Below are 25,273 nucleotides of genomic sequence, written 5' to 3' on the forward strand. Positions count from 1 at the left end.
AATTCCATTGGTCAACCTCTCTGTTTTTATGCCAGAACCAAGCTGTTTTCATTACTGTAGCTCTGTAATACAGCGTGATGTCAGGAATGGTGATTCCTTCAGAAGTTCCTTTATTGGGTAGGGTTGTTTTGGCTATCCTGGTTTTTTTTGTTTTTCCACGTGAAGTTGAGTATTGTTCTTTTAAGGTCTGTGAAGAATTGTGTTGGGGTTTTGATGGGGGTTGCATTGAATCTAAGATTGCTTTTGTTAGAAAACCCATTTTTATTATGTTGATTACCTACCTATCCAAGAGCATGGGAGATTTTTTCCATTTCTGTTATCTTCTTCAATTTCTTTCTTCAAAGACTTAAAGTTCTTGTTGAATAGACCTTTTCACTTCTTTGGTTAGTGTTACCCCCGAGATATTTTATGTTATTTGTAGCTATTGTGATGTTTTCTCTGATTTCTCACTTAGCGTTTTTAACATTTGTGTATAGAAGGGCTACTGATTTTTTTATTTGATCTTGTATCCTGTCCACATCACTGAAGGTATTTATCAGCTGTAGGAGTTCTCTGGTAGAGTTTTGGGTTCACTTATATATATATTATCATATCATCTGTAAATAACAAAAGTTTGACTTCTCTTCTTTCCAATTTGAATCCCCTTGATCTCCTTTTGTTGTCTTATTGCTATAGCCAGAACTTCAAGAACTATGTTGAAGAGATGTGGAGAGAGTTGACATCCTTGTCTTGTTCCTGATTTTAGTGGAATTTCTTTGAGTTTCTCTCCATTTAATTTGATGTTGGCTGTCAGTTTGCTGTATATTGCTTATATTATATTTAGATATTTCCTTGTATCCCTGATCTCTCCAAGACATTTATCATGAAGGGGTGTTTGATTTTATCAAATGCTTTTCCAGCATCTAATGAAATGATCATATGGTTTTTTCTTTCAGTTTATTTATAGATGGATTACATAATAGATTTTCATAATTGAACAAGCCCACATCCTCTGAGATGAAGCCGACTTGATCACTGGTGGGATTATTTTTGGGTGTGTTCTTGGATTCAGTTCCAAGTATTTTATTGAGTATTTTTTTTTCTTTCTAGGTTTAAGCTTTTAATAGAATTATATAAAAAACATATTTCAAAATAAGGAATTACAGGTATGTTTTCCCTCTACCCATATTCAAGCATGATTTCTAGCCATTCATAAATTAATGAGAAACAAATACAGAATCAAAGTAGTGTGTCAACAGAAGTGTTGTATTAAAGCTATCATCCTAGAAAACAGAAAACACAAAGTGAACTTGTGCAGCCAGAGAAAGCACTTTACTGTGATAAACAGGACACTGCAGGCAAATCAGCAGGCCCTCTGCTTTCAGAATTCAAAAGTTTAATCATTCTGAAGGGGCAGAGACAAACATATACTGCTGTAAAAAGATCAGCCACTTCCTTACTGCAGGATTTCTTTGAACTTCAGATTCTAAAGTAAGAAGTTACCCTTTCATATTCTTGTAGATATTGAATGATTCCCCTAACCATAACACACAGCTACTTCTATCATTTCAACACCATTTTACTGATGCAGAGGGCATTTCCCCCATCTCTCAGTCTCAAATGACTATTCTTCACTTAAAAAATCAATCCACAATTTATTGGGTCACCATCATGGACTACTGTCACCATTTGGCACTGGTATGGTTTTTACTAGCTTCTGCCACTCTCTTTCATAACATTTCAGTATACGATTGAAATGGCTAGTTCTCTACTCAAACTACAACAACAGATTTAAAGAAGGGGGAACTGAAGCTTTCCAATTGTGTGTTCATTCTTGAGGGGAGACTGCCTTTCAAAGTGATTCATTTTATATAATCTCAGAGAGTCCCAGGATTGCTTCTAAGTCTCAGAACACCATGGAAATAAAGTACTTACAATCTTCACCACTCCCTATATTCAATAAACTACATAGTAATGTCTTACAGTTAAAATGTTTTTGGCCATTTAAACATCTACACACATAAATATCTGAAGCTTTAATATTCGAAAACTGTAGAAGATAGCTATAGGTGCACAGTTAGGCCAGGGATAGGTTTCTCAAACTTGGTACTAGTGATGTCCGTAGCAGCCCACACCCATCTACTTTGACCACCAAAAAACATCTCTGCACAATCCCAAATGTCTTCTGGGAGCCCAAACTCCACTTGTGAATCACTGGATGGGACCTTCACTGTAGACATTATTGCAAACTTGGGGTGCATAAATAAGACAGGACTCAATGCGCTATTACTAATGTGAGTCTAGCAGATCCTCTGCTATTTGTTTGTGGTGGGCACAATATACTATTGAACCACATGGCTACCTATGTGTTACTATTTTTTTTCCTACTAAAAACACTAACTTTAGACAGGGGTGGCGACGGGGTAGCTAATTCACCAACTACCTTTACATCGACTGATGAGAAAAACTACAGTTCATAAACCTTTGCTAAGCAGAGGATGGAGAACAGTCAAAGCAAATGCCCTTTTTTCTGAATTCGCAGTCTCTCCTTCTCCACCAGCAAGCGCTCCTTTTCGATCTGCAGCGTGTCAGACTCAACCTTAAGAACTGCAGCCGATCTTTCTCCAGCTGCAGGCGCTCTCGCTGGAGTTTCAACTTCTATGCTTCTACGTCCTGTGGATGTAGTATAGACTTCTCCCCCTGGTCTAGGTCGTTCTCTAGGGCGGGTTTCTCAGCGCTAACCAACTGCAGCCTCCACTTCCCTCTCTAGATCTGCAGCCGCTCCTTCTCCAGCGGCAGGCGCTCGTGCTCCAGGTCCAGGTGGGCGCTCCTTCTCATTTTGGAGCCGCTCCTTTTCTACCTGCAGCCTTTCTGCCTCAATATCCAGCCGGCATTTTTCCAGCTCCAGTTTCTGTTTCTCTATATTCACGAGCAGATGAGGCTCATCATATGCGGGTCTGGACGGTGTGGAATTGAGGGTGAAAAACTTGTCAATGTAGGGGAAGCCAGGGAGCTCACTTTCCCTCCTGGAATCTGGTATGACAGATGACAACATTTCTTCTTTTTCCTCAGTCTCAAACTCTGGGCTTTGCGGGTCCCTTTCTTCCTCTTCCACTTTGACTTCTGTTAGGGATCCACCTGCATCTCAGAAATCCGCCACATTCTGCCAGTCAAAATTTGCATCATTTCAGAATGCAATTTTTTCATCTATCTCTTCAAGTGAGAGTCGTCGAAATCAGACGTGGGAAGAGGAAACCCAGAACCAACCAGCTTCATGTTGGCCTTCATTCTCTTCCTTTTAATGAGTGCACGCCAGTCAAGGTACTGTCTCTTCGCCTCAGTCCCTGTCCTCTGTTCGCCTTCTCCTACAGCGTTTACGCATTGTGCAATCTCCTCCCAGGCCATTCGCTTCATCACATTTATTTGTTGTGTTGAGTTTCTCGGAAAAAATGACTTCCTTCCTTTTGGTAATTTCTTTCAAAAGGGTCTGAGTTTCCTGAACACTAAAATTGCTTTTCCTTTTCCTTTTCAACTGCTTCATTTTTTTTATCTTTTTTTTATTAAAGATTTCCATCTCCTCCCCCTTCCCTCCCCTCCCTTCCACCCATACCCCCACCACTCCACCCCTCTCCAAGACAAAGAGCCATCAGGGTTCCCTTCACTATGTTAAGTCCAAGGTCCTCCCAATCCCACTCTTGTGAAACTGCTTTGGAAAGCAGTGTGGAGGTTTCTCAGGAAATTTGGGATCAACCTACCCCAGGACCCAGCAATCCCACTCTTGGGAATTTACCCAAGAGATGCCCAATCATATTACAAAAGCATTTGTTCAACTATGTTTATAGCAGCATTATTTGTAATAGCCAGAACCTGGAAACAACCTAGATGCCCTTCAGTGGAAGAATGGATGAAGAAAGTGTGGAATATATACATATTAGAGTACTACTCAGCGGTAAAAAACAATGACATCTTGAATTTTGCATGAAAATGGATGCAAATAGAAAACACCATCCTGAGTGAGGTAACCCAGGCCCAAAAAGATGAACATGGGATGTACTCACTCATAATTGGTTTCTAGCCATAAATAAAGGACATCGAGCCTATAATTTGTAAAAAAAAAAATCCTAGAGAAGCTATATAAGAAGGTGAACCCAAAGAAAAACATATAGTTATCCTCCTGGATACTGGAAGTAGACAAGATTGCCAGACAAAAAATGGGGACATGGGGGTGGGGGGGGGGGGGGGGGGGGGGGGAATGGGGAGAGAAAAGTGTGAAGTGGAGGATGGGAAGAGCTTGGGGGAATAGGATGGTTGGGATATAGGAAAAGTGGATATGGGAACAAGGAATTATATATCTTAATTAAGGGAGCCATTCTAGGGTTGGCAGAGACTTGACTCTAGAGGGGTTCCCAGGTGTCCAGGAAGACGCCCCCAGCTAGGTCCTTGGGCAGCTGAAGAGAGGGTGCCAGAAATGTACAGATCCTATTGCCATACTCATGAATATCTTGCATATCACCATAGAACCTTCACCTGGCATTGGATGGAGAAAATGACAGAGCCCCACATAGGAGCACCGGACTGAGATCCCAAGGTCCCGATGAGCAACTGCTTCATTTTTAAAACTTCAGTGCAGGTTTTAATAGCAGGAAAACTTGTGCAAAAAATGCAAAGAGTATGCTCCAAAGAACGAAGGCCAAGAACAACCCCTTGTTGGCTCTTAGCTAAAAATTAGAGTTTCTATTCATCCAGTCACGGAAGCAGTTTGATATCTGCGACCCCAGCGGCACCATCACAGGATTGCCTTTACTGAGTATTTTTGCATCCATGTTTATGAGTGAGATTGGTCTGTAATTCTTTTTCTTGGTTGAGTCCTTGTGTGGTTTTGGTATCAAGGTAACTGTCGTATCATAAAAAGAGATTGGCAATGTTCCTTCTGTTTCTATCATGTGGAACACTTTGAGGAGTATAGAGGTATTAGCTCTTCTTGGAAGTTCTGGTAGAATTTTGCACTAAAACCATCTGGCTCTGGACTTTTTGTTGTTGTTGGAAGGTTTTTGATCACAGCTTTTATTTTCTTGCAGTTTATAGGTCTATTTAAATTGCTCACCTGGTCTTGATTTAATTTTGGTATATGGTATCTATCCAGAAAATTCTCCATTTCTTTTATGTTTTCCAGTTTTGTGGAGTACAGGTTTTTGTAGTATGACCTAATTATTCTCTGAATTTCCTCAGTGTCTGTTGTTATGTCCCCCTTTTCATTTCTGATTTTGTTTATTTGGATGTGCTCTCTCTGCCTTTTGATTAGTTTTGATAAGTGTTTGTCTATATTTTTTTATTTTCTCAAAGAACCAGCTCTTTGTTTCATTGATTCTTTATATTGTTTTCTTTGTTTCCATGTTGTTGCTTTCAGCCCTCATTTTGATTATTTCCTGTCTTCTACTCCTCCTGGGTAAGTCTGCTTCTTTTTGAACTAGAGCTTTCAAGTGTCCTATTAAGTCTCTAATGTGAGCTTTCTCCATTTTCTTTATGTGGGCACTAGTGCTACAAACTTTCCTCTTAGCACTGCTTTCATAGTGTCCCATAGGTTTGGTTATGTTGTGCCTTCATTTTTTTTTGCCAATTTCAATACTTTTATTAGACATTGCATTTTCCATTTTATTAGACATTGCATTTTCCACTTAGGATACAGTTATAAAGTGCAATGCTTATTTCACTCCCTGTGCACATGTTCCATGTTCAAGTATTGAGAATGCCCAGTAAATTTATTGTAGCAGTTTGAATTTGAAACTGCCATGAAACTTGCTAAATTTGGGTCCTTCAAATGTTTCCCTGTGGAACAAATGCTATATGTCTACTTGGACTGACTTAATCCACCTCTTCAATGGTGGGCCCTGAAGAAGCACCACCAGATGGAGGAGCTCCTCCACCAGAGAAGCCGCCAGGCATTCCTCCAGGCATCCCACCAGCAGTCTGGTACAGCTTGGTAATGATGGGGTTGCAGACTTTCTCCAGTTCTTTCTGCTGGTGTTCAAATTCTTCCTTCTCTGCAGTCTGATTCTTATCCAGCCAACTGATGATCTCGTTGCACTTGTCTAGGATCTTCTGCTTGTCTTCATCATTGATCTTTCCTTGAAGTTTCTCATCTTCAACTGTTGCCTTCATGTTGAAAGCATAAGACTCCAGGGAATTCTTGGAGGAAACCTTATCTCTCTGCTTTTCATCTTCAGCTTTGTATTTCTCAGCTTCCTGGACCATGCGCTCAATATCCTCCTTGCTCAAGCGGTCCTTGTCATTGGTGATGGTGATCTTGTTCTCCTTGTCTGTGCTCTTATCTACAGCAGAAACATTGAGGATGCCATTGGCATTCAATCTGGGGAACACCACGGGGTGCTGGAGGGATGCCTGTAAGTTCAAACTTTCCAAGCAGGTTGTTATCCTTGGTCATGGCTCGTTCACCTTCATACACCTGAAAGAGCACACCCGGCTGGTTATCAGAGTAGGTGGTGAAAGTCTGGGTCTGCTTGGTAGGGATGGTGGTATTGCGCTTGATGAGGACAGTCATGACTCCACCAGCAGTTTCAATACCAAGGGAAAGAGGAGTGACATCCAAGAGCAGCAAATCCTGAACATTCTCAGACTTGTCTCCAGATAGAATGGCCTCCTGGACAGCTGCACCATAAGCAACAGCTTCATCAGGGTTGATGCTCTTGTTCAGCTCTTTTCCATTGAAGAAGTCCTGCAGAAGCTTCTGAATCTTGGGGATTCTGGTAGAACCACCCACCAGGACAATATCCTGGATCTGAGACTTGTCTAGTTTGGCATCTCGAAGGGCCTTTTCTACAGGGTCCAGAGTGCCCCGGAACAGGTCAGCATTTAATTCTTCAAATCGAGCACGGGTAATGGAGGTATAGAAGTCGATTCCCTCATAGAGAGAATCAATCTCAATACTGGCCTGGGTGCTGGAGGAGAGGGTGCGCTTTGCCCGTTCACAGGCAGTACGCAGGCCCGGCGCCTGACAGCTCTCTTGTTCTCACTGATGTCCTTCTTGTGCTTTCGTTTAAACTCAGCAATGAAATGGTTGACCATCCTGTTGTCAAAGTCTTCTCCACCCAAGTGGGTGTCTCCAGCTGTTGATTTGACTTCAAAAAATCCATCCTTAATAGTGAGGATGGACACATCAAAAGTGCCACCTCCCAAGTCAGCTCCAACCTTCTTATCTAGCCCATAGGCAATAGCAGCAGCAGTCGGCTCGTTGATAATTCGAAGCACATTGAGGCCAGCAATAGTTCCAGCATCTTTTGTTGCCTGGCGCTGAGAGTCATTGAAGTAGGCTGGCACTGTGACCACAGCATTGGTAACCGTCTTCCCCAGATAAGCTTCTGCAATCTCCTTCATCTTAGTCAGAACCATAGAGGACACCTCCTCTGGGTAGAAGCTTTTTGTCTCTCCTTTGTACTCTACTTGGACCTTGGGCCTGCCTGTATCGTTCACCACCATGAAGGGCCAGTGCTTCATGTCAGACTGTACAACAGCATCATCAAACCTACGTCCGATCAGACGTTTGGCATCAAAAACTGTATTGGTAGGGTTCATCGCAACCTGATTCTTCGCAGCATCCCCAATCAATCGTTCCGTGTCAGTAAAAGCCACATAGCTCGGTGTGGTTCGGTTACCCTGGTCATTGGCAATTATCTCCACCTTCCCGTGCTGGAAGACGCCCACACAGGAGTAGGTGGTGCCAAGATCAATACCGACTGCAGGTCCCTTAGACATGGTTGCTCCCGTGTAGGCCCGGCTCTGCTGGCGAGGACACCGCACCAATTCCCCCCAAGCTGGCGCCGCGTTCAATGAGACCTTGTGCCTTCATTTTTGTTAAATTCTGTGAAGTCTTTAATTTCTTTCCTTATTTCTTCCTTGACCCAGGGGTGGTTCAGTAGTTCACTCTTCAATTTCCATGAGTTTGTAGGCTTTCTGAGAGTAGTATTGTTGGTAAATTCTAACTTTAATCTATGATGATCCAATAAGACACAGGGGGTTACTCCAATTTTTTTTGTATCTGTGGAAGTTTGCTCCACAATGTGGTCAGTTTTAGAGAAGATTCCATAAGGTGCTGAGAAGAAGGTATATTCTTTCTTGTTTGGGTGGAATGTTCTATAGATATTTGTTAAGTCCATTTGATTCATGACAGTCTCTTATATTTTTCTGTTAAGTTTCTGTGTGGTTGACGTGTCCAGTGGCCAGAGTGGAGTGGTGAAGTCTCCTGCTATTAGTGTGCATGCTTTGGTGTATGATTTAAGTTTTAATAATATTTCTTTTACATATGTGGGTGCTCTTGTATTAGGAACATAGATGTTCAAAATTGAGACTACGTCTTGATGAATTGTTCCTGTTATGAGTATAAAGTGTCCTTTTCCATCTCTTCTGACTGATTTTAGTTTGAAATCAATTTTGTTAGATATTAGGGTCGCTACACCCACTTGTTTCTTAGGTTCATTTGATTGGAAAACCATTTCCCAACCCTTTACTCTGAGGTAGTGTCTGTCTTTGAGGTTGAGGTGTGTCTTGTATACAACAGAAGGCTGGATCCTGATTTTGTATCCACTCTTTTAGCCTATGTCTTTTTAGAGTAAATTGAGTCCCTCGATATTAAGTGATATTAATGACCAGTGGTTGTTAATTCCTGTTATATTTTGGTTGTAGTGTTTGTGTGTTTCCCTTCTTTTGGTTTTGCTGGTGGGGGGGTTATCAGATGCTTGTGTTTTTGTGGGTGCAGTTAGCTTTCTTGTGTTGAGATTTTCCTTTTAGTTCTTTCTATAGCTCTGGGTTTGTGGATACATATTCTTTAAATCTGGTTTTGTCATAGACTATCTTGTTTTCTCCATGATGGTGATTGAAATCTTTGCTGGGTATAGTAGTCTGGGCTTACATCTGTGGTCTCTTTGTGTCTTCAGCCTATTGGCCCAGGACTTTTTGGCTTTCATGGTTTCCATTGAGAAGTCAGGTGTAATTCTGATAGGTTTGCCTTTATATGTTACTTAACCTTTTTCCTTTGCAGCTCTTAATATTCTTTCTTTATTCTGTATATTTTGTATTTTGATTCTTATATGGCGAGGGGATTTTTTTGATCCAGTCTATTTGGTGTTCTGTAAGCTCCTTGTACCTTCCTAGGGATATCCTTCTTTAGTTTGGAAAAGTTTTCTTCTATGATTTTGTTGAATATATTTTCTGTGCCTTTGAGCTAGAGTTCTTTTCCTTCTTCTATCACTATTTATTATTCTTAGGTTTGGCCTTTTCATGGTGTCCCAGATTTCCTGAATGTTTTCTGTTAAAAATTTATTGAATTTAATGTTTTCTTTTATCAATGAGTCTATTTCCTTTTCAGTATCTTCAACACCTGAGATTCTTTCTTCTATCTCTTGTATTCTGATGGTTATACTTGTCTCTGTAGTTCCTATTCATTTACCCAGATTTTCCATATCCAAAATTCCCTGAGTTTGTGTTTTCTTTATTGCCTCAATTCAATTTTCAAGTCTTGAACTGTTTGCTTCACTTGTTTGATTGTTTTTTTCTTGGGTTTTCTTGGGTTTCTTTGAGGAATTTATCGATTTTTTCCAATTTTTGTTTATGTTTTCCTCCATTTCTTTAAGGAAGTTTTTCATTTCCTCTTTAAAGGTCTCCATCATTTTCATAAAGTTACATTTAAAGTTGTTTTCTTCTGCTTCTTCTGGGTTAAGATGATCGAGTCTTCCTGTTGTATGACCACTGGGTTCTGGTGTTACCATGTTGCTTTTCAGGTTGTTGGAGGAATTCTTGCACTGGCACCTACCCATCTCTTCCTTCAAATGAGGCTGGCAGTGTTTTTCCATCTTGGTCCAATCCTTGCAGTTGCTATCTGAGTGTTTGGGAAATTTTCTTGGTCTGCTATATTCTGTCAATATCTGTGTCTCAAGAAGCCTCTGAGGTCTCTCTAAGCCTGCTCTCTTGGTCTTCTCTCCTGGTTTGCTCTCTTGGTGCTCTCTCTTAATCCTTTCAGTGTTGTGGCAAGCTCTTGGTCCCCTCAGTATTGTAGCAAGCTGTGTTTCATAGTCCCACCTGGGTTGCAGGAGGATAGGCAAGTTTGGGTTGGGTGAGGCTTGTAGTTTGCAGGGTTCAGTGGATGGGGTTGAGTAATGGGAGAGCCTACCTTCAGGGAACTCTCCTACCTGCTGGCCAAAAAAAGCCTAGGGAGTTGGAGGAGGGGCCTGTGGTTTTGTCTCACTGTGGAGGTACTAGGGAGAGGGGTGTCCTGCCACATGGCTGTTCACTCACCTCTTAAGTCTCCTCAGAATTGGAGCAAGCTGTGTTTCAGAGTTCCACCGAGGTTGCAGGAGGATAGGTGAGTTTGGCAGTGTGGGGGCTAGTAGCTTGGAGGGTTGGGTGGATTGGGTTGGGTAGTGGAAAACTTACCTGCCCAGAACTCCTCTTTTCCCCTTTGATCTTCCCTCAGGTATCATTTGATGGCTGCTCTACCCCAAACCTTCAGTGGCTCTTTGCAATCATGGGTCTTGTTCAAATGTCTCTGCCTCGTCTTCATGGCCCTGCAGTATATGGCAGTTTCACCCCTGGTTGGCATTACCACAATCTAGACAGAGTCCTCTTTTTTGGAGGGGACCTTTGAGCTGCCACTAGGAGCTGGCATTTCATCTGCCATGGGAAACTTTTTTCATTTGACCCCAAAGGGGTCATTTAAAAATGCCATACTCAGCAGATCTCTGAAGAGCTTTTGGGGGCCATCTCTTGAACATATATCTGAATTTAAATACACTTTGTTTTTAGTTACTTGTTCAGTTTTAACCTTGAAAGCACGCACAGAAAGTGAAATAAAGCTCATCCCTATCAGTGAATCACATTTGTTTTTAGTATGACTGCAAGCAACGTTCTGAGCACTTTAAGGAATTTGATCATTTATGGGGTGGCTGACTATTAGCCTGTATGTCCTCATTATAGTCTAAAAAATTGAAATTCTTGAACTGAAGCACTTTTAGTACTTAAATAAAACTTTAAATCATAAAACAGCTCACAGAGAGACTGGGAACTTTACAAAACCATGCATATAGTCCACAGAGGGATTGGGATCCTCATTTTTTATCTTTTCATAGTGCACCAGTACAGAACATCACAGTTTCTTGTCTCGCTTTGTCCAAACTGAGCTAAAGCTGAACAAAGTCAACAAAGACGAAGAGGCCAGATAATCATTTTCAAGTCAGCCTCTGTGGGCCTGAGTAGACTTAGATAGGGCGAGACAACCCATAGGCTCCGTGCCAAAATGAGTAGGCCATTGTCTCACTGTCGTAAGACAGAAATATCTCAGTCCTTGGTGTGCTAGCGGTGGACCTGACTCCTTATCTTCTCATTTCCTTCCCCATATATTTAATCTTTTTCATCCTAGTTCACCCTAGTTCTCGAGCCTCTGATGTTCTTCATCTAGAACAACACAGCTCACTGCTATCTCAGTATATCCGAACCTCTGGCAAGATCCTATCTCATGACATTAAACTTCTGTTGGTCTTTTTAAGTCAGAAGACCAACTAGGGATGCCAGTCCGTGGCAGCGACTGTCAAGCTGGCATCCATCAAAACCTGGCCAGACAGAGGCAGAGGGCCTCAGCCAAGAGGAGAACTGAGGTGGCTTTTTCTCTTTGAGACAACGTCCTTTCCAAAGCTTCCCTACTTGGTTCTCTTTCTGGCAGCATTTTTGTCTGGGTATTTTAAATGGAGTTCTGAGGCCTAGTCCTCGGGGTCCTGAGTATGTATATTCTATTAGCTTAGGCATGTACCTGTTTAAAGTAAAAACTAGAATTCGCAGAACTGCTGGAAGAAACTTTTTGTGTGTCCAACCACTGATGTTTGCAGACCCAATGAATTTTGAGAATGTCCAAGGACAAGCGTTTTGGTTTAAAGTGTGACATCATTGTGAGATTAATCTAGAGAGGAGAAAATCTTTCTTTAGCCCCATTTTAAGAAGAGCAAAAAGTTACTGAGCACAGCACACAAACCTCATTTGTGTTGCCTTAATTGAGGGATAAAATCTGCTTTTAATCGTCTCAGTGTTTTCAGTGATGTTTCTCCCCATATTTCTCTGTCTGCTCAGGTCTTATATGGAAGACCATGACATAGGTAAGAGAGAATCACTACATTCCCCATCTGTACAGGCTCCATCTGTATTTTTTTCCTTGCATATAGGCGAATGTAAGTACAGCTTTAATATCCTAGCTACCAAATGTATGTCATTTTGAATCCTATTTGTTTAAAGTAAACCTTTTTGTAAAAAAATGTCTTTTTCCTCATTTTTAATTCTTTTCCTTAGGGTAAGAATCAATGCATAAAATACATCCAAATTGATATCTCTGGGACCCACTGTTATTATTTTTTTAAAAAAAAAAAAAGCTTTTTCTTTCAAACAAGAGTTGAATCCAATTTACACATACAGTATGCTGTAGTAAAATAAGATTATAATTACCTACATATAGATTTTCATTATCCACCCTCATGCTATAATGAGTTTTGGGTTAACTTTGGTTAAAGATTTTTTTTTTTACAAAATTGGTTGTTTCTTTTTCCAGACAAGGTTTCTTTGTGTATCTTTGGAGTCTGTCCTCAAATCCATTTTGTAGACTAGACTAGTCTCAAACTCACAGAGATCCACCTGCCTCTGCCTCCAGAGTCCTGGCATTAAAGCCATGCATATTCCTGTTCCATTAGTCCACACAAAAACTTTTGCTAGGAGGAAACTTTTAAATAAGCATTCTGCGTGAGAGCTCAGGGGACCATAACCCAATCCCAGAGTCAGCTTGAACTGCAAAAACAACATTTTAATATCCATACCTAAAAGACTCCTGGTTTCCTGTAAAACTGAATCCAGTCCTGGAGAAGAGACCATATTCAAGCTGAGAACAAAGGCTTAGAGATCAGATCCTTAAAAAAAATAAATCATTTATTTATTTTATACCCCATTGGCATCCCTCCTCCCTCCCAGCTTCTCCCATCCTCTCTCCATTCCCACCCCTCATTCCATTCCTCCCTTTCTGTTCAAGAAAGAACTTGGTTCTCTTGTGGAGCTCCTAACAGTGGAAAAAGAGGTCATTTCTGATTCTTAGCCTGGCTTGTGGGATAAGAACTGTTTGAACTCTGGGTATAGACAGAAGACACTGCAGGGAGGAGCCAAGAGACTCACCAGCCAGTGAGGAGTGTGCCCATACTGCCTCTCCTGCTCCCTCCAACCCCAGGCTTCTACATCTGCAAAAAACTTATGGACACACTAGAAAATGCAGATTCATCAAACAGTAATTTATAAAGATGAACACTCATATGGTCATGTGGGACCAGACAAAAAGACACATTTGGTGTCCACCATCATTCATACACCCAACAGCTGATTTCCATCTTGGTTCTCCCAGTAGGGCCAGTGGCATCCATGTGGTCCGCTGTCTCCAGTTATTCCATAAGACCCAGAAATGCATGCTACAGACAAACAGGATCCTTACCTACACCTCTGGTGGTTTTCTGACCTTTTTCTCACAGCCCAAGCATTGAGAAGCTGCCAGCAGCTCCCTCCAAATGCTGGCCTATCTGATTTCTCAGCTCCCAGTATGTTGGAGCCTCCAGGGTCCCAAGGCTGGCAATGAAAAGATGGTGGATCTGTTTTTTCCAGAATGGTTAGGGTATCACAATCCAGGTGGAGGCATATGTGCCCCACAATCTTCTCTGGAGACCTCAGGGTTACCTCTAGGACCTGCCATTTCTGTCTATCATGTGGAGTTTTCTATTAAACATTTTATATGCCATATTCAGCAGATCTCTGAAGAGTTTGAGGATCATCTGTTACATATACCCGATTGAAACCAACTTTTTGTTTTTAGTTACTTGCTTTAGGCTCAGGTTTGAAAACACATACAGGAGACTCAATAAAGCTTATTACTAAAGAAATTACAAAGCAGTTTATGAAAAGTAACTATTTCAAGATTAGGGTTTTAAAGCTTTTATTCTTGTTAAGTTTGAGTCTTAAAGATTTGAAAATTGTGGTTGAAAAATTTGAATTGGAGATTCTTCAGCATCTAAATAAAACTTTAATCCAAAAATTGCAGTAAACTTTAAACAGCAAATGCAGTCCATAGAGAGAATGGGGACTTTCCTCATCTTTTTAATAGTAGACCCTTTACCCTTAGTCAACATGGATGGTAACTATGTGGTTGTTACCTAAAATGTCTGTTCTTTTAGTAAATTTATTTTTTAAACAAGAGCCGAATCCAAATTACATATATAGTATATTCTAAACAAGAGATGAACCCCATATATGATAAATTGTAGCAAAGTAAGATTGCCCATGTATAGATGTTTTCATATAAGCCTTTTGATATAAACTTAGGCCAAATTTTTATTACATATTTTATAGATGTCTTTTAACCATACCCAATAAACTTACAAACTGTGAGATGGAGCCTACAGCATAGTCTTAAGAGAATTATGAGAGTAGAGTGCAGAGAAATCATACAGATGAAAGATTTTTCAGCATGGGAAGTGGGGAATCCTTAGAGATAAGAAATGTTTAGAAGTGAAGAGTACAGCAAGTTTACATAGAAGAGATTTGGGATCGTTTGTTGCCATAGGAGAGAATTTGAAAATCAAGCATGCCAACCAATCATTGGTCATTGATGGAGCTGCATTGAGATCAAGCTGTTTGGAATCCAGGGAGAAGAGAGATCAGCTCCCAGAAGGAAAGTCCTGGAATTCCATGAGCTCAGGAGGGAGCTGAGACGGAGAGAGCATAGTGGCTGTGGACTGCAGGCAGCTCCTGGGGAAGAGGAACAAGGAAAGGATCTTAGGTGGGGCTCAGATCCTAGGAGGAGTCAAGAGAAAGCAGAGCTGAGGTGGATAAAGTGTGGTTGTGACAATAATTTCCATTGGGGCATCACAGAGCAGAACGGGAAACTTGCCAGAGAGAAAAATGTTCCGGAACAAGGAGGAAAGGCATCCTTCCATCCTTCTTTGACATATAGCCAGGAGAGAGCGAGAGAGCGAGGGAGAGAGAGAAAGAGAGAGAGGGGGTGGGGGAGAGAAGAGAGTGAAGAGAAAGTGAACAGCTGAAGTTTGGGGGGAAAAAAGACAGATTAAGTGTCTTTAGTGGAAATAAGGTCCCACGTGGGCATAACCTGACTGGTGCGGCAGGCCAGAGTGGAGGAGGGCAGAGGGCGTAGAAGGCTCTAGGAGTAAGAGAAAAACTCCTGCAGTAGAGATAGAGAGATCTCATCTATGCCAATCCCACCGTCTCCTCTCAGCTTTAGCTATGGTGTGAGAATGTTTTCAAAAAATAAAAAAGATACGTGCAAAGAGGCCCGGGGCTGCCCACAGCACAGGTGGGAAGAGGCAGCGGATGTGGCATTCGGCTCTAACTAGAAACATGGCCCAGGATGGGGAAGCCAGCACTCCTGCCCCACTGCGACTCTGGCTAGACATTCCGAGAATTCAGTTTCTGCTCTGGTTTCTGCCTTCACCTGAGCACAGGGTTGTGACAGGTGACCACAGGGTCTTTAGATTGTGTCACTTGGAAAGCGACAGGTGGAAAATGGACGGGCACTTGGAGGGTGTTCTCTGGCACCGTTTGGCGTCAGTGCCTGCCGAGAGCAGGACCAGGACTGAAGAGAGAGCACAAGATGAGACCGTGCCCCAGAGAGCAAGCGCCTGGGAGCTGTATTTCCTGGCAGTCCAGGCAGGCCCGATGTCTGAAAAGACTTGTCATCATTATTTCAAGGGTGAAATTGTTAGAGAGTGGCTTAGAATCTAAGCGTTCCACTGTCACCAAATTGTTGGGATTATAAAAGTTCAATTTCAGGGCCAACAAAATGGCTCTTCAATTAAGGTGTCCATCACTGACCCTACGGCCTGGAGATTGATCCCTGAGACTCACATGGTGAAAGAAGTGAGCTGACCTGCAAGTTGTTCTCTGACCCCTTGCCCTTGCCCCCCCCCCCCCGAAACCAATGAAAATGTAACAAAGAAAAAACCCTTCATTTTCAAATGTGACAGTACTCTGTGATGTGGGCTGAGCTGTTTTTGACCTCATTTGCAGTGGATATGAGTGGTTCTGATTCTCTTACCACCTCTGACTGTACTTTGCCCTCCTACCAGCTACGCAGCTCTCCAGTTGAGAATGGTTCAGTATGTTATACCGGTCATAGTCAAAAGGTGGCAGCACAGCCTCATTGGTGTCTAGTGAGCCAATCAGGTAGGTGAGCCTTCATCCAGTGAGTGTTGGAGGCATCTGCAGAGATCCGAGGCCAAACTTTGAACTGAGCTCTGGAGTCCTGCTGAGAGGAGAGAAGAGGGATTGACCATGGGGTCGGGGACATCTCAGGAAAATCCACAGATATGGCTAGCCTGGCTCATGGGAACTCAAGAGTCTGAATCAACAACCGGGGATCCTGCAGGGACTGACCTGTGCATGAAAGTGACAGTTGTGTAGCTTGGCCTATACTTGGCAATGGGAGCAGGGCCGTCCCTGCTGCTTTTTTGGCTGACTCTTGGGAATCTTTTCCCCATGCTGGATTGCCTTGTCCAGCCTGCATACAGGGGGAGACACTGCATCTTGAGGCATCTTGATGTGCCATGCTTTGTTGATGCCCATGGCAGGCCTACCCACTTATGAGTGAATTCTGAGGAGGGTTGCATTGAAGGGGGTGGCAGAGGGGAGGTAGGAGGAGGGGAGGAGAGGAGGAAGGGGAGGCTGGGGTCGGGATGTGAAACAAATAATAAATGAAAAGGGTAGAGTATGTGCCTAGGTCAACTGACCCCACTGGGTCCCTGCAGAGTAACAGAGTTTCTGTGCCTGTGAACCGCTCACATCTAAAATTGGAAGACACTTAGAAAAGAGCTTGTCAGACTTTAACGTGTTTACAAGCAACACAATAACCACACAAAGTTACTGTTTAAATAGAGACTCTGATATTTCTAGTGGGACCTGAAAGCCTCCCTCCCTCCATTCACTCTCTCTCCCTGCCCCTTCCTCCTCCTCCATTCCTTCCTCCCTCCATTCCCCCCTTCTTTCCCCTCCCTCCTACCCAACATACCTGGTCTCTTTGCTGCTTTGGTCTTCCTGTGTCCCCTAGGCTGGTCCTGGACATCTTCACTCCTAATGCAGATAAAATTTGGAAATGCATCACTGCTGGGTGGGGGATTATAACAAGGGTTTAATGATTACTTTAGAGATGGATTTTCATTGCACCTGCTTTGATGTATGGATGAAGTGAGAATGAAGTCTGGAGGGAGAATTTGACTTGTCTGGTGTAGCTATGACTTTAATATACAATGTTTTATTTCATTTTTTTAAGGGAGGTCTTCAATGTGCAGCTTTGGTTGCATTGGAACTCACTACATAGATCACGGATATGCCCTGCCTCTGCCTCCCAAGAGCTGGGGTTAAAGGTGTGCACCACCATGCCCTGCCTGGCATGACTTTTGCCTTTAAATCCAGGGTCTCCCTCTAAGTGCTCGTCTCTCACTGTCCTCTGTCCCTGTCCCCTCTGTCATGGTCAGCAGCTTTCTGGTTTAGAACTCAAAACCCCTGTTTTCACCTTTGACCTTCACTCAGGTGTCATTTGATGGCTCCTTGACCCGAGACCTTCAGTGGTTCTTTGGTGATCACAGGTCTCTTCATATGTCTCTGCCTCATCTTCAGGGCCCTGCGGCATGTGGCAGTTTCACCCCTGGTAGGCATTATCACAATCTAGGTGAAGACCTGTTCTTTGGAGAGGATCTGAGGGTTGCCACAAGGAGCTGGCATCTTGTCTGTCATGGGAATGCTTTTCATTTAACACTTTAAATGCTATACTCACTCAGCAGCTCTCTGAGGAGCTTTTGAGGGCCATCTCTTAAACATATATCTTACTTAAATAAACTGTATTTGATTTTGGTTACTTGTTTAGCTTTAACCTTGAAAGCATACACAGAAGGTGATATAAAGCCTATCCCTGTTGGTGAATCACATTTGTGTTTAGCATGACTGTGAGCATAGCTCTGAGAACTTTATGAGGTTAGAACTATTAACTTGAATATCCTAAAAAATTACAATTTTTGAATTGAAGCTCTTTTAATACATAAATAATCTTTAAGTCATAAAGATATCACATAGAGAGACTAAAAATTTTTGAAAACCATACAAGCAGTCCTTAGAGAGTTTGGGGACTTCATCTTTTTATCTTTTCATAGTACACCAGTACAGAATATCACAGTTTCTTATGTCTCACTTTATCCAAATAGCTAAAGCTGAACAAAGTCAACAAGGACAAAGACGGCTAACATTTTCAAGTCAATCTCTGTGGGCCTGAGTAGACTTAGGTAAGGAGAGGCAACCCATAGGCTTCATGCCAAACTGCTTAGGCCATTGTCTCTCTGTGCCATAAGATAGGAGTATCTCTGTTCTTGGTGTTCTAGCTGTGGTCCAACTCCTAATCGTCTCATCTCCTTCCCCATATATTTAACCTTTCTTTTATCCTTTTTATCCCAATTCACCCTATTTCTCAAGCCTCTGATGTCTCTGTCTAGAGTAACACAGCTTTCTGTTATCTCAGTCTATCCAAACCACTAGCCAGATCCTATCTCATGACATTAAACATTTGTTGACCTTCAGTCAGAAGAGCAGCTAGGGATGCCAATTCCTGATTTTTAAAAAAAAAACTTTGTTTTTTAGTGTCTAGAATTACTTTCCAAACTTCCTCAGGCTTTATGTGGATTTAGCTAGCAAACATTGGAGCGGCAATTTATTATAGGGAGGTTGCTTGTTTGTTTCCAGTTGCTCAGCCCCTAAACCCCTAAATAAGCACAGAAACTAAGTCGCTGCTTGGCTCATTAGTTCTAGCTTCTTATTGGGTAAGACTTACATCTTAATTTAACCCGTCTCCATTAATCTGTGTATCGCTATGAGGCTGTGGTTTACCAGGTAAAGTTCCAGCTCTGTCTCTGGTGGGGCTACATGGTTTTCTCTTGACTCCACTCTCTTTCTCCCAGCATTCAGTTTAGTTTGCCCACCTAGCTCTACTCTACCCTATCAGCCAAGCCAGTTTCTTTATTAATCAATGGTATTCACAGCCTACAGAGGGGAATCACACATCAATTTACTCATCACTTGTTTGAATAGTCATTGTTTTAGTCCAACCTTGTTCACTCATTTGTACTTTCTCCTTGTGTCCTCTACCAAATCAGGATTATTAAAAATATTTATCTATTAATATGCACTTGAGTGTTTTGCTTGCATGTACATCTGTGTGTGCTTGGTGCCTACAGAGTTGAAGAGAGGGTGTCAGATTCTTCCTTCCATCCATCGATTTCTCTTTCTTTTTTATTCAGACAGGATCTCTTTGAACTTAGAACTTGTCAATTACCTTAGACTGATTGGTCAGTGAGACCCCAGAATTTGCCTGTCTCTACCTCTCCCAGTAGTGGTATCACAATCACAAATGTCTAGCTTTTTACATGAGAACAAATTCTGTTCCCCATGCACACATGGCAAGTGGTACTCACTCACAGAGATATTGCTGAGCTCCTCTTTTTTTATTTGTTTGGGTAATGGGGGTTAAATTTAAGCCTTGGGCTTGCTGAGTGAGTGCTCTGCCCCAGGATGCCTTTCAATCTCTTATGAGTCTAGCTTTTTAGGGGTTAGTTTAAATTCTTGCTGCTAACAGTGTCTTCATCCTTTCTTAGAGTAAACTTGTCAGAGATTTTTTTCATAGGGTGTCAGGAAAGGAGCCCTTCTTGCCTTTCTTCCTCTGTTTCTGGTGTGCTTGTATAATGTGTGTGTGTGTGTTGTGTGTGTGTGAGAGAGAGAGAGAGAGAGGAGAGAGAATTGGTGCAATGTGTAGGTGAGCTCATCTGTATGTGCATGTGTGGATGTGTGGAGGCCAGAGATTGTACTTGGTGTCTTTCTATACCTTATTGTATTTTAAGATTTATTTTTACTTATATGTGTATGAATGTTTTTTCCTGCATGTATGCATGTGTATCACGTGCATGCCTGCTCTTTGCAGAAGTCAGAAGATGGCATCATATCCCTGAAACTAGAGAGATAGATGGTTATGAACCACCATGTGGCAGCTAGGAGTCAAACCTCGGTCACTGCAAGTAATAAGTAATTTTTCATCATGGAGCCATCTCTCAAGCGTCTCTACCTTCCTTTTTGAGAGACAGGTCTTTGAGTGAACCCAGATGGTCACTATTTTAGTCAGATTGCCTGTCTATGGGTCTGCCTATCTTTGCCTCCCTCCCTCCCGCCCGCCGGGGTCACAGGTGCATGGGATCTGAACTCAGGACCTCATGCTTGCATGGCAGACACTTTACAGACTGAGCTGTCTCCCTCAGAATTGAATGTTGTTCCCCTAAAAACAATGCTAACTGTTTGAGAATATGAACATGTTTAATTGTGTTTGAACATTGTACAGTGTTTCAAAAGATGGCATTATTCTGTACAATTTTATGCCTTTGTATCAATTAAAAGTAAATTTCATTTGAAAGAGCCCATGATTTCAAGAGAGAGCTGAGCTGTGTGTATTATATAGGAACACCTTAGATGGGAGTAGGGAGAGGAGAAATAATTTAAATATATTTTAATTATTTATTCAGTTAAATGATTTAATAATCAAAACTATAAGTAGGCAAAAATATTTGCTGACACTTTGATCTAGTATCTTCTGAGCTATAATGAGAATGAACTCAGTTGTTAGGGTTGGGTTATAACAGTGTAAGAGCACTAACTATCATATGTGAGTGCTTGTGTCCCATCTTTAGAATTGTGAGTACAACATGCACTCATATGTACAGAGACTCTCTGTTTCTAATTCTGCAGTTATTTCTTTCTTTGAGGTTATTTTTTTGTGTGAAACAGTGTCTTGCCATGTAGCTCTGGATGACTTGGTCTCACTGTGTAGAACTGGATAACCTGGTAATTTTAGTAAACTTCCTGCTTCTGCCTTTCAAACACCAGGATCACAAATGAATACCACTACACCCAGCTGTACATACTCTGGCATGACAAAGGATGGAGCAGTAGTTTCCTGTTTCACATTATATCACAGAGTTGTTCAACCTGTTTTTTTTTTTAGACCGGGACTCTGAAAGAGCTGATCTGTGTATGAGGTGCTGTGCTGAAAAGAATCCTCAGCTGGCACCTCTGCCTGAAACTACATTGTTGTTCAGATCCAACTTCATGCCCATGGTTACATTATCTTGTGGCAATCAGGATTTGGAAGATGTATTTGTGGTTACAAATCAGTAAATTTTGATTAACCTAAAGAAGACTACCTGTATGGATATAATCTAAAGACAGAAGCTCTCCTTTTCTTAAATGGAGGTGACCATAGACAAAACAAGACCTTGGATGTGTCTCCAAAGTCAACTTCAATCTATCACAGCAAGGAACTGAATTGGTGAACCAACAAGTGTTGTTTAAGCATCTACAATTGGTCACATAGTGCTTGCTGTATAGCTCAGTGGGTAGAGAGTCAGCCTGGTATGCCAGAGACCTTGTGTTTGATCCCCAGGATTATCTAAAATAAGACAGTGGAGGTACACAGGCCTGTAGTCTTAGCTGTTCCTGAGGTGGTACCTGGATGATAAGGAATTCAGGTTCACGTGATCTCTAGATAATAAAAGAAAAATTTTATGTAAATATGATAATTTTTACACAGCAATAGAATGTGAGTATTGGTGTTTTGTATCTCATAGATTGAATTAGGTACATATTTTATCATTAATAATTGAGCCAGGGGATAGAAAGATTGCTTATCCATTAAATGTACAGGTACACTTAATGCTCTTCCAGAGGACTCCGGTTGGTTTCCGGGATGCATATGAAGTAGCTTCCAGTAGCCTGTAACTCCAGATACAGAGGTATGATTTCTGATCTATGAAGGCTCCTGCACTCAAGTGCACAAAGTCTACACCCCCAGCTCATATATACACAAATAATATTGAGATAGAGAACAATCATGCCTGATGACCTGAGTGGATCACTAAAGCCCACATGGTAGGAGAGTGCTGATTCACACAGTTGTTCTCTGGCCTCCACATTAATTGTATGGCAATGCACATACATCCCCAATTTTAATGTATGTATATAATGAAGAAATGAGGTGAAATTCAAATCTATTGATGTGTACCTGGGTCTTGGTATATGACTTTGCTTCTTTGGTGCTGACCTCACTCTCCAAGGCTTCATCATATTAAGCCTGCATCTTGTCTTGGGGATTCTCTCTATTCTGTGGTTTTTCTTCAGTTGTGTTAAGGATCTTGCTATTTAACATATACTGGTCTTAAACTCATGGACTGTAACATGAAGGCCTGCTTGTTGGGGTTTCTGTCCTACCCAGTTCCCACAGCTGGTAAGCCCCAAAGAAAAGCACACAGAGGCCTCCATAAGTTATAAGCTGATTGGCCCATTAGCGCAGGCTTCATATTAGCTCTTATAACTTATATTAGCCCATAATTCTAGTATATGTTAGCCATATGGCTCAGTACCTTTTTCAGTGGGGCAGGTCACATCCTGCTTCTTTGGTGTCTGGACAGGACTGTGGAGGAATGGGCTTCCTCCTTCCCAGAATTCTCTTGTTCTCTTTGCCCCACCTCTAGTTCCTGTCTGGTTGTCCCACCTATACTTCCTGCCTGGCTACTGGCCAATCTGTGTTTATTTAAAACATAATTGACAGAATACAGAATTATCCTGCGCCAATGGACTCTAGTGATCCTCCTGCATCAGCCTCTGATGAGCAAGGGTTCTAACATCTTGCTCAGAAGAGGAAGTGTAAAGGTACAACATCAATGAACACAGACCCTGGGAGTCAAGTAGAAGGTTAACAGCAGGCTTGTTTATTTAACAGCAGGGGTGGAGGTGGGGGAAGGGGTGGAGAACTTGCTTATAAACCCTCCCAGCACCCAGGCATTCTGATCCCTGGACACTTTTCATTGCATGGTGGTCTTCATTGGTAAGGCATAATCAGGACCTCTGACAACACCTGTTGCTAGGCCCTCCGAAAACACTGCTTGGTGGCTCCTTAATGGCTAGGCATGGTCAGGACCTCTGACAGCTCCAGGCTGACTCCAGGTTGGCTCCTTTTGGTCTGGTAGACCTTAACTCCCTACAAGCCTCTTCACTAACTGGCAGGCACACACCACCATGTCAACTTACAACCTGAGTTTTAGTAAATACGTAATTGCCACTTGAATTATGTATATGATTTGACTCCCAAATCTCTTTGAACACCTTTGCAGTATATCCCACCTTCAAGTGTCAATTCTTTTTAAATTATTTATTTATTATTATGTATACAATAGTCTGTCGTGTGTGTGCCTGCAGGCCAGAAGAGGCACCAGACCATGTGGTTGCTGGGAATTGAACTCAGGACCTTTGGAAGAGCAGGCAATGCTCTTAACCTCTGAAACATCTCTCCAGCCCCTCAATTCTTTTTTTAAAGTAATAAAAAAGTTGTACATTTGTGGGTGTTATTCTGCATGTTCTGTGTTCCAGTTGTGTATTTTGGTGCCCAAGGAAGCTAGAAGAGGGTCCCCTAGAACTAGAAGTATAGATGGCTATGAGCCACCATATGGTTCTGGGAATGGAATGTGGGTTCTTTAGAAAAGCAGTCAGAGCTATTAAGCTGAGCTAAATCTCCACTCTCCCAAGTGTGAATTCTCAGCACTATAAATTAGAATTGTCTACTCTTGGCAATTTAAATGGCATCGTGTGTGATTGTAGGTATGTAGTTCTGCTGTGCATGGGGTAATATTCTCAAAGTTTATCTTTCCTTAAAATATTCATTTAATTATGTTTGGTGTGTATATATGTGTGTATGTATGTATGTGTGTTTGCAATGTAATGTGTGCAAATGTACACAGCAAGCCAGAAGAGGTTGTTTCATCTTATGATACTGTAGACATAGGTCATTATGAGCCACCCTACATGTGTGCTGGGAACCAAACTTGGTCCTTAGCTGAGCAGCAAGTATTCTTAATTCTGAAGACATTCACCACTTCCTTGTCTTCTGTTTCTGGAGATGGGATTGTGCTCTGTTCAGGATGACTTAAACCTCCGGGTTCGAGTGCTTAGGTATGTGCCACATTACCCAACAGGATTCATACATTTTCTTTTACATAGTTATCTCTTTAAAAGTAGACGAGTATTTGTCCTATGGACACATGATGATCTGTTCAGTTTCTCTGCTGATGAATTTTTTAAATTTTGGTTGATATGATTATTATGCTGTGAACAATGATGGACAACTCTTTATGTATATGTTTATGTTTGTTTTTGAGAAAATATCTAGTGATCTGTTGAAATGCCCTGGGGTGTGTGTGTGTGTGTGTGGTGTGTGTGTGTGTGTGTGTGTTTGATTCCTTTAGAAAGAAACTTTCTACTAGAGTGGTTGTACCCAGTGATGTATTCATAGCATCATGAGCTAAATCTTAGGCTCACACATAAAGGATACTGAGCCCTTACCCTTCATGTGATTAGAATTGTTGCTTTGATGGACTTGGGTAGCAGTGCAGTGCAGATAACAGAAAGAAGATTGCCTTGTGGGCTACTTCTAATTCTTGCACAGGCCTCTTTTTACCAGAGATAGTCTCTTAATTCCTTGCCAATCCAGATACTTAAAGAATCAGGCAGGAATTAAATTACAGGCAGATGGAGTAGCTGAGCTCTCAGAGATAATGGAGTCTCCTGTGCTGTGTATGGGAGAAGCAAAGTCTTTTCCAGGAGGGAATTGAGCTGCAGTATATGGTGATGGACAGACTCAAGACTTGGAATCAGAGACCCCATGTTATCTCCTGGTCCTCACTGACCAAGTGCATGTCTTGGGACACAAGGTACGAGTCCCTTCAGCTGCCCTGACCTCCACTGCTCAGTGAGGACCAGCACCCTCCAAGCCTTTGCTGCTCAGGGCTCCTCCTACAGATAGGTCATGATTAGTCTTCCCATTGAGCTTCCCTGAGAACCTGACAGCCCATCAGAGATCCCACACAGATCAGATCTGGCTGCCATTCAGGTCAGGCCTGAGCTTTAACTGGTCCATTCTTGTCAGGAGTTTGATGTTGATTGACATTGAATCAGGGACCCCTAAAAGAAGCCCGAGTATAGGAAATGATCTATAAGACTCAGGGGCACCTATAGAGTCTCCATGGTAGGGAGGCTGGAGATGTGGCAGTGGACAGATAGCTTGTGCCACCATGGCCTGTGTGACCCTGACTCAGTGACTGTGTTTCCTGCCTCAGTTTCCCTAGAA

General features: G+C 42.0%; 2 pseudogenes; both read right to left on the reverse strand.

The window, feature by feature from the left end:
• Window positions 1-2,488: 2,488 nt before the first annotated feature.
• Window positions 2,489-3,520, reverse strand: LOC119821860 (annotated as a pseudogene).
• Window positions 3,521-5,605: 2,085 nt separating this feature from the next.
• Window positions 5,606-7,766, reverse strand: LOC119820309 (annotated as a pseudogene).
• Between the last annotated feature and the right edge of the window lie 17,507 nt (window positions 7,767-25,273).

Source organism: Arvicola amphibius, chromosome 8, assembly GCF_903992535.2.
Source record: "Arvicola amphibius chromosome 8, mArvAmp1.2, whole genome shotgun sequence".
NCBI classification, from domain to species: domain Eukaryota; kingdom Metazoa; phylum Chordata; class Mammalia; order Rodentia; family Cricetidae; genus Arvicola; species Arvicola amphibius.